Source organism: Gorilla gorilla, chromosome 4 (genome assembly GCF_029281585.2).
Source record: "Gorilla gorilla gorilla isolate KB3781 chromosome 4, NHGRI_mGorGor1-v2.1_pri, whole genome shotgun sequence".
In the NCBI taxonomy this organism is placed as follows: domain Eukaryota; kingdom Metazoa; phylum Chordata; class Mammalia; order Primates; family Hominidae; genus Gorilla; species Gorilla gorilla.
The window spans coordinates 69,767,587-69,778,782 of NC_073228.2; positions in this window are offsets into that span (position 1 = coordinate 69,767,587).

An 11,196-nucleotide genomic window follows, 5' to 3' on the forward strand; every position below is an offset into this window, starting at 1 on the left:
GGACTCTAGTAGAATGGAATGGAATAGAATGGAGTCCAATGGAAAGGAGTGGAATGGATTCGAACGCAACGGAATGGAATTTAAATGATTTCAACAGAATGGAATGTAATGGTATGGAATGGACACGAATGGAATGGAGTGCAACGGAATGAAAGGGACTCGAATGGAATGGAATGGAATTGACTCGAATGGAATGGAATGGAATGGAAGGGAATGGAATGGAATGTACTCAAATTGTATGGAACGGAATTGAATGGACTAGAAAGGAATGGAATGGAATGGAAGGGACTCCAATGGAATGGAATGCATTGAACTCCAATGGAATGGAATGGATTCGACTAGAACGGAATGCAATGGAAAGGACTCGACTGGAATGGAATGGAATAGAATGGACTGGAATGGGATGGAATGGAATGGAAAGGACTCGAGTGGAATGGAATGGAAAGGAATGGAATTTACTCAAAAGGGATGGAATAGAATGGAATTTACTTGATTGGATTGGAATGTAATGTACTGAAATTGAGTAGCATTTAATGGAATCCACTCGAATGCAATGGAATGGAATGGACTCGAATGGAACGGAATAGACCCGAATGGAACGGAATGGACCCGAATGGAGTGGAGTCGAATGGACTAGAATGGAAAGCAATTTAATAGAAGCGAACGGAATGTACTCGAATGGAAAGGAACGAAACGGAATGGAACGGAATGGAATGGAATGGAAAGGACTGGAATGGAATGGAAAGGAATTTGCTTGAAAGGGATGGAATGGAATGGAATTTACTCAAATGGATTAGAATGGAATGGAGTGAAATGGAATAGCATGGAATGGAATCAACTGGAATGCAATGGAATGGAATGGACTCGAATGGATCAGAATGGACTCGAATGGAGTGGAGTCGAATGGACTCTTATGGAATGCAATGGCATGGAACCGAATGGAATGTACTCAAATGGAATGGAACAGAATGGAATTGAACGGAACGGAAGAGAATGGAATGCAACGGAACGGACTGGAATGGAATGCAATGGAATTTACACGAATGGGATGGAATGGAATGGAATTTACACAAATGGAATGGAATGGAATGGACTGAAACAGAATAGTATGGAATGGAATGGACTCAAATGCAATGGAATGGAAAGAATTCGAATGGAACGGAAAGGGCAAGAATGGAGTGGAGTCTAAAGGAATGCAATGGAATGGAACCAAAAGGAATGTACTCGAAAGGAATGGAACGGAATAGAATGGAATGTAACGCAACGGAATGGAAAGGAACGGAATGGACTTGAATGGAGGGGAATGGAATGGAATGGACACGAATAATATGCAATGGAACGGAATCGAATGAATTGGAATGGACTCTAGTTGAATGGAATGGAATAGAATGGATTACAATTGAAAGGAGTGGAACGGATTTGAATGGAATGAAATGGAATTGATTTTCTTTGAATAGAACGGAATGTAATGGTAAGGAATGGACAAGAATGGAAAGGAATGCAATGGAAAGAAATGGAATCGAATGGAATGGAATGGACTCAAATGGAATGGAATGCAATGGAATGGAATGGAATTTAATGGAATGGAATGTACTCGAATTGTATGGAACAGAATTGAATGAAATAAAAAGGAATGGAATGGAATGGAATGTACTCAAATGGAATGGAATGTAATGAACTCTAATGGAATGGAATGGAATACAATAGAATGGAATGCAATGGAAAGGACTCGAATGGAATGGAATGGAATAGAATGGCGGCGAATGGGATGGAATGGAATGCAATGGACTCGAATGGAAATAAATGGAATGGAATGGAATTTACTCGAAAGGAATGAAATAGAATGGAATTTACTCAAGTGGATGGGAATGCAATGGACTGAAATGCAATAGCATTGAATGCAATTGACTTGAATGCAATGGAATGGAATGGACTCGAATGGAATGGAATGTACTCGAATGGACTAGAATGGAATGCAATTTAATGGAACTGATTGGAATGTACTCGAATGGAATGGAACGGAATGGAATGGAACGGAATGGAACAGAATGGAATGGAACGGAATGTACTTGAAATGAATGGAATGGAATTTACTTGAAAGGGATGTAATGGAATGGAATTTACTCAAACGGATTGGAATGGAATGGACTGAAATGTAATAGCATGGAATGGAATCGACCCGAATGCAATTTAATGGAATGGACTCGTAAGGAACGGAATGGACTCGAATGGAGTGGAGTCGAATGGACTCGTATGGAATGCAATGTAACGGAAACGAATGGAAAGTACTCAAATGGAATGGAACGGAATGGAATGGAATGGAACAGAACACAATGGAACGGAACGGAAGGGACTGGAATGGAATGGAATGGAACAGAATGGAATTTACTCAAATGGGATGGAATGGAATGGAATTTACTCGAATGGAATGGAATGGAATCGACTGAAATGGAATAGCATGGAATGGTATGGACTGGAATGCAGTGGAATTTAATGAACTCGAATGGAACGGAAAGGGCACGAATGGACTGGAGTCGAATGGACGCGAATGGAATGCAATGGAATGGAAACGAATCAAATGTACTCGAAAGGAACGGAACAGAATGGAATGGAACGGAATGGAACAGAACAGAATAGAATGGATTTGAATGGAATGCAATTGAATGGAATGGACAGGAATGGATTCCAATGATATGCAATGGAACGGACTCGAATGAATTGGAATGGACTCTAGTTGAATGGAATGGAATAGAATGGATTCGAATTATATGCAATGGAACAGACTCGAATGAATTGGAATGGACTCTAGTTGATTGGAATGGAATAGAATGGATTCCAATGGAAACGAGAGGAATGGATTCGAATGGAATGGAATGGCATTGAATGGATTTGAATAGAATGGAATGTACTGGTATGGAATGGAAGGAATGGGAAGGAATGAAATGGAAGGAAATGCACTCTAATGGAATGGAATGGAATGGACTCAAATGGAATGGAATGGAATGGAAAGGAATGGAATGGAATGTACTCGAATTGTATGGAAAAGAATTGAATGAACTAGAAAGGAATGGAAAGGAATGGACTCGAATGGAATGGAATGGAATGGAATAAACTCCAATGGAATGGAATGGACTCGAACAGAATGGAAAGCAATGGAAAGGATTCGACTGTAATGGAATGGAATGAAATGGCCACGAATGGGATAGCATGTAATGGAATGGACTCGAATGGAATGGATTGTAATGGAACCGAAAGGAATGGAAAGGAACGGAATGGAATGGACCTGAATGGAATGGAATGCAATGGAATGGAATGGGATGGAATGTACTGGAATGGACACGAAAGGAATGGATAGGAATGGACCCGAATGAAAGGGAATGTAATGGAATGGAATGGTATCTAGTGGAATGGAATGGAATGGAATGGACTCAAATGGAATGGAATGGACTCCAATGGAATGGAAAGGAATAGACCCGAATGGAATGGAATGGAATGGAGTGGAATGGAATAGAATGAAATGGAATGGAATGGAATGCAATGGAATGGAACAGAATGGTATGGTATGGAAGGGAATGCATTTGAATGGAATATAATGAATGGAATAGAATAGACTCGAAATGATTGGAATAGAATGGACTTGAAAGGAATGGAATGGATATGAATGGAATGGAGTGGAATGAACTCGACAGGTTTACAATGTAATTTAATGGAATGGACTCTAATGTAATGGAATGGAATGGACTGGAATGGAATAGAATGTGAGAGACTCGAGTGGAATGGAACAGAATGCAATGGACGCTAACGGAATGGAATGGAATTGATTCAAATGTAATGGAATGGAATTGAATGGAATAGAAAGGATTGTGATGGAATACAGTTGAATGGACTCGAATGGAATGGAATGGACTCAAATGCAATGGAAAACAATGGAATGGACTCAAATGGAATGGAATGGAATGGACTCGAATGGAATGGAATGTACTGCAGCCGAAAGAAACGGAATGGAATGGAATGGAACGGAATGGAATGGAATGGACCCGAATGTAATGGAATTGAATGATTTGGAATGGACTGGAATTGAATGGAATGGAATGGAATTTACTTGAATGGGATGGAAAGAATGGAATTTACTCAAAAGGAATTGAATGGACTGAAATGGAATTCCATGGAATGCAATGGACTTGAATGCAATGGACTAGAATGGATTCGAATGGAATGGAATGGACTCAAATGGAGTGGAGTCGAGTGGTCTTGAATGGAAGGCAATGGAATGGAACCGAATGGAATGTACTCGAATGGAATGGAACAGAATTGAACGGAATGGTACGGAATGGAACAGAACAGAACGGAATGGAATGGACTAGAATGGAATGGAATGGAGTGGAAGGGACTCGAATGATATGCTATGGAATGGACTCGAATGAATTGGAAGAGACTCTAGGTGAATGGAATGGAATAGATTGTAATGGAGTGGAATGGAGTGGAATGGACATGAATGATACGCTATGGAAAGGACTCGAATGAATTGGAATGTACTCTAGTTGAATGGAATGGAATAGAATGGACACAAATGGAAAGGATTGGAATGGATTCGAATGGAATGGAAAGGAATTAAACGGATTTGAATAGGACGGAATGTAATGGTATGGAATGGACACAAATATAATGGAGTGTAATGGAATGAAACGGACTCAAATGGAATGGAATGGAATGGAGTTGAATAGAATGGAATGCAATGTACTCAAAATGTATGGAACAGAATTGAGTGGACACGAAAGGAAAGGAATGGAATGGCCTCGAATAGAATGGAATGGAATGGAAAGGACTCGACTGGAATGGAATGGAATAGAAAGGCCTCGAATGGGGTGGAATGGAATGGAATGGACTCGAATAGATTGGGATGTAATGGAACCGAAAGAATGGAATGGAATGGAATGCAATGGAATGGAATGGAATGGAATGGAATGGACCCGAATATAAAGGAATGGAATGGAATGCAATGGAATCAAATGGGATGGAGTGTACTGGAATGAACTCGAATGGAATGGATAGCAATGGACTCTAATGGAATGGAATGGAATGGTCTCGAGTGGAATGAAATGGAATGTAATGGACTCGAATGGAATGGAATGGACTCGAATGGAATGGAAAGGAATGGACCCAAATGGAATGGAATGGAATGGAATGGAATGGAATGGAATGGAATGGAATGGAATGGAATGGAATGGAATGGAATGGAATGGAAGGGAATGGTATGGTATGGAATGGAATGGTTTTGAATGGAATAGAATGAATGGAATGGAATGGAATCGAAAGGATTTGAATGGAATGGACTCAAATGTAATGTAATGGACTCGAAAGTAATGGAATGGACATGAATGGACCATAATGGAATGGAATGAAGACGAATGGAATAAAATGGAATTTAATGGAATGGACTCTATTCAAATGGAATGTAGTGGACATCAATGGAATACAATGGAAGAGACTCCAATGGAATGGAATGCAATGGAATGGACTCAAATGGAATGCAATGGAATTGACTCAAATGGAATGGAATGGAATGGAATGGACTCGAAAGGACTGGGATGTAACACAGTGGAATGGACTCGAATGGAATGGAATGGAATGGACTCGAACGCAATGGAATGCAATGGAATGTACTCAAATGGAATGAAATGGAATTGACTCGCATGGAATTGAATAGAATGGACCCGAATGGAATGGAATGGAATGGAATGGAATGGAATGGAATGGAATGGATTGGAATTTACTCGAATGGGTGGAAAGGAAAGGAATTTACTCGAATGGAATGTAGTGGAATGGAATGGAATGGAATAGCATGGAAAGGAATGGACTTGAATGCAAGGAATGGAATGGACTCAAATGGAACGGAATGGACTCGAATGGAGTGGAGTCGAATGGACTCGAATGGAATGCAATGGAATGGAACAGAATGGACTCAAATGGAGTGGAGTCGAATACACTCGAATGGAATGCAATGGAATGGAACCAAATGGAATGTACTCGAATGGAATGGAACGGATAGGAAATGAATGGAATGGAAGGGAACGGAAAGGAACTAAATGGAACGGAATGGATTTGAATGGAATGGAATGGAATGGAATTGAGTGGACTCGAATGATATGCAATGGAATGGACTCGAATGAATTGGAATGGACTCTAGTTGAATGGAATGGAATAAAATGGACTCCAATGGAAAGGAGTGGAATTGATTCCAATGCAATGGAATGGAATTGAATCGATTTGAATAGAATGGAATGTAATGGCATGGAATGGACAGGATTAGCACGGAATATAATGGAATGAATTGGAGTCAAAAGGAATGGAATGGAATGGACTCGAATGGAATGCAATGGAATGGAATGGAATGGAATGGAATGGAATGGAATGGAATGGAATGGAATGGATTGGAATGGAATGTACTCGAATTGCAAGGAACAGAAGTGAATGGACTCGAAATGAATGGAATGGAATGGAATGAACTCGAATGGAATGGTATGGAATGAACTCCTGTAGAATGGAATGGAATGGGCTCGAATGGAATGGAATGGAATGAACTCCTGTGGAATGGAATGGACTCGAATAGAATGGAAGAGAATGGAATGGAATCCACTGGAATGGAATGGCATTGAATGGACTCGAATGGAACGGAATGTAACGGAATGGAATTAACCGGAATGGAAGGGAATGTAATGGAAAGAAATCTGCTCCAATGGAATGGAATGGAGTGGAATGAAATGGAATGGAATGGAATATAATTTACTGGAATGGTATGGAATGGAATGGAATTTATTCGAATGGAATGGAAGGGAATGGTCTGAAATGGAATAGCATGGAATGGAATGGACTCAAGTGCAATGGAATTGAATATACTCGAATGGAAAAGAATGGGCTCAAATGGATTGGATTCGAATGGAGTCAAATGGAATGCAATGGAATGCAACGAAACGGAATGTACTTGAATGAAATGAAACCGAATGGAATGGAAAGGAACAGAACGCAATGGAACGGAATGGAATGGAAAAGAACAGAACGCAATGGAACGGAACGGAATGGAATGGACTTCAATGGAATGGAATGGAATGGAATGGACTCGAATGATATTCAATGGAATGCACTCGAATGAACTGGAATGGACTCCAGTTGAATGGAATGGAATAGAATGGACTACAATGGAAAGGAGTGAAATGGACTCGAATGGAATGGAATGGAAGTGAATGGATTTGAATAGAACGGAATGTAATGGTATGGAATGGAATGGAATGGAAAGAAATGGACTCGAATGGAATGGAATGGATTGGACTCGAATGGAAAGGAATAAAATGGAAAGGAATGGAATGGAATGTACTCGAATTGTATGGAACAGAATTGAATGGACTTGAAAGGAATGGAGTGTAATGGAATGGAATGGAATGGAATGGAATGGAATGGAATGGAATGAACTACAATGGAATGGAATGGAATTGAATAGATTGTAATGGAATGGAAAGGACTCGACTGGTATGTAATGGAATAGAATGGCCTCGAATGGGATTGAATGGAATGGAATGGACTCGAATGGAAAGGATAGGAAGGGACCCGAATGGAATGGAAAGGAATGGTCTTGAGTGGAATGGAATCAAGTGTAATGGACTCGAATGGAATAGAATGGACTCGAATGGAATGGAAAGGAATGGAACCAAATGGATCGGAATGGTATGGTATGGAATGGAATGGATTTGAATGGAATAGAATGAATGGAATGGAATGAACTCGAAAGGATTGGAATGGAATGGACTCGAATGGAATGGAATGGAATGGACATGAATGGAACAGAATGGAATGGAATGAACTGGAATTAATTACAATGGAATTTATTGGAATGGACTATAATGGAATGAAATGGACTCGAATGGAATGGAATGGACATGAATGGAACAGAATGGAATGGAATGAACTGGAATGAATTACAATAGAATTTATTGGAATGCACTCTAATGGAATGGAATGGAATGGACTAGAATGATATAGAATGGCAGAGACTCAAATGTAATGGAATACAATGGAATGTACTCAAATGCAATGGGATGGAATTGACTCAAATTGAATGGAATAGACTTGAATGGACTCCAATGGATTGGGATGGAATACAGTGGAACGGACTTGAATGGAATGGACTTCAATGCAATGGAATGCAACGGAATGGACTCAAAAGCAATGCAATGGAATTGACTCAAATGGAATTGAACGGAACGGACCCGAATGGAATGGAATGGAATGGAATGGAATGGAATGGAAAGGAATTGACTCGATTGGTATTGAATGGAATGGACCCGAATGGAATGGAATGGAATGGAATGGAATGGAATGGAATGGAATGGAATGGAATGGAATGGAATGGAATGGATTTGAATGGAATGGACCTGAAAACAATGGAATGGAATGGATTGGAATGAAGTGGCCTCGATTGGAATGGAATGGATCGGAATGGACCCGAATGAAAAGAAATGGACTCGAATGGAATGGAACAGAATGGAATCAACTCGACCGGAATGGAATGGAATGGAATGGAATAGAAAGGAAAGGAATGCAATGGAATTGAATGGAATGGAAAGGAATGGACACGAATGGAATAGAAGGAAATGGAATGGACTTGTATGGAATACAGTGGAATTTACTGAATAGGAGTGTAATTGTATGGACACTAATTGAATGGAATGGAATCGAATCGGATGGAATAGAATGGAATGGAATTGTCTCGAATGGAATGGATTGGAAAGGAGTTGAATGGAATGGAATGGGCTTCAATGGAATAGAATGGAGTGCAATGGAATGGACTCGAATGAAAAGGAGTGGAAAGGACAAGAATGTAATGGATTGGACTCGAATGGAATGTAATTCATTGGAACGGACTCTCATGGAATGGAATGGTATCAACTCGAATTGAATGTAATTGATTGGAATGGACACGAATGGAATGGAATGGGATGGACTCAAGTGGAATGGAATGCAATGAACTCGAATGGAATATAATGGAACGGAATGGAATCGAAAGGAACGGTATGGAATGGACATGAATGGAACGGAATGGAGTGGAACGGAGTATAATGGAATGCACCTGAATGGAATGGAAGGAAACGGAATGGAATGGAACGGAATGGAATGGAACACACCCGAATGGAATGGATTGGAAAGGACACGAATGGAATGAAATGGAGTGGAATGGAGTGAAATGGAGTGGAATGGAAAGGAATGCAATGGAATGGACTTCAATGGAATAGCATGGAATGCAATGGAATGTACTTCAATGAAATGGAATGGAATGATCTCGAACGGAATAGGATGGACTCGGGAGGAAAGGATTGGAAAGGACTCGAATGGAATGCAATGGAATGGACTCGAATGGAATGGAATGAATTGGAACAGAATGGAAAGGTCTTGAATGGAACGGAATGGAATGGAATGGAATGGAATGGAACGGAATGGAATGGAATGGAATTGAATGGAATGGAATGGAATGGAATGGAATGGAATGGTGCCTAAAAGAAAGTAATGGAATGGAATGGAATGAAGTGGCCTCAAATGGAATGAAAAGAATCAGAATGAATTCAAATGAAATGGAATGGACTCGAATGGAATGGAATGGAATGGAATGGAATGGAATGGAATGGAATGGAATGGAATGGAATGGAATGGAATGAAACGGAATGGAACAGAATGGAACGAAACGGAACGGAATGGAATGGAATGGATTCGAAAGTAATGGACCTGAAGAGAATGGAATGGAATGAAGTGGCCTCGAATGGAATGGAATGGATCAGAATGGACTCGAATGAAATGGAATTCACTCAAATGGAATGGAATAGAATCGTATCGACTCGAGTGCAATGGAATGGAATGGAATGAATTCGAATGCAATGGAATGGAACCAAATGGAATGGAAAGGAACGGAACGGAACAGAATGGAAGGGAACGGAATGGACTCGCATTCAATGGAATAGACTCAAATGGAATAGACTCGAATGGAATGGAATACAATGGAATGGACTCAAATGGAATGGAATGGAATTGACTCAAATGGAATGGAATGGAAGTGAATGGACTCGAAAGGAATGGAACGGAATGCAATGGAATGGAGCCAAGTGGAATGCAATGGAATTGACTCGAATGGAATTAAATGGAGTGGCCACAAATGGAAGGGGTGGAATGGAATGGAATGGAAATGAATGGAAATGAATGGATTGGGATCAAATGGAATGGAATTGAATGGAATGGAATGGACTCGAATGGAATGGAATGGAATGGAATCGAGTAGAATGTAACGGACTCAAAGGAATGGAATGGAATGGAACCGAATTCATTGGAGAGAATGGAGTGGAATGGAATAGAATGGAATGGAGAGGGATGGAATAGAATGAAGTGAAATGGACTCAAATGGAATGGAACGGTATTGAATGGAATGGAATGGAATGCATTGGAATGGAATGGAATTGAATGGACTTGAATGGAGCGAATGGAATTGAAAGGAATGGAATAGAAAGTACCCAAATGGAATGCAATGGAATGGAGCCGAATGGAATTGAATGGAATGGAGTAGACTCGAAGGCAATGTAATGAAATGGACTCAAAAGGGGTGAAATGGTATTGAATGGAATGGAATGGAATGGACTCGGATTGAATGGATAGGAATGGAATGGAATGGAATGGAATGGAATGGAATGGAATGGAATGGAATGGAATGGAATGGAATGGAATGAAATGGAATGGATTGGAATGGAATGTACTCGAATTGCAAGGAACAGAAGTGAATGGACTCGAAATGAATGGAATGGAATGGAATGAACTCGAATGGAATGGTATGGAATGAACTCCTGTAGAATGGAATGGAATGGGCTCGAATGGAATGGAATGGAATGAACTCCTGTGGAATGGAATGGACTCGAATAGAATGGAAGAGAATGGAATGGAATCCACTGGAATGGAATGGCATTGAATGGACTCGAATGGAACGGAATGTAACGGAATGGAATTAACCGGAATGGAAGGGAATGTAATGGAAAGAAATCTGCTCCAATGGAATGGAATGGAGTGGAATGAAATGGAATGGAATGGAATATAATTTACTGGAATGGTATGGAATGGAATGGAATTTATTCGAATGGAATGGAAGGGAATGGTCTGAAATGGAATAGC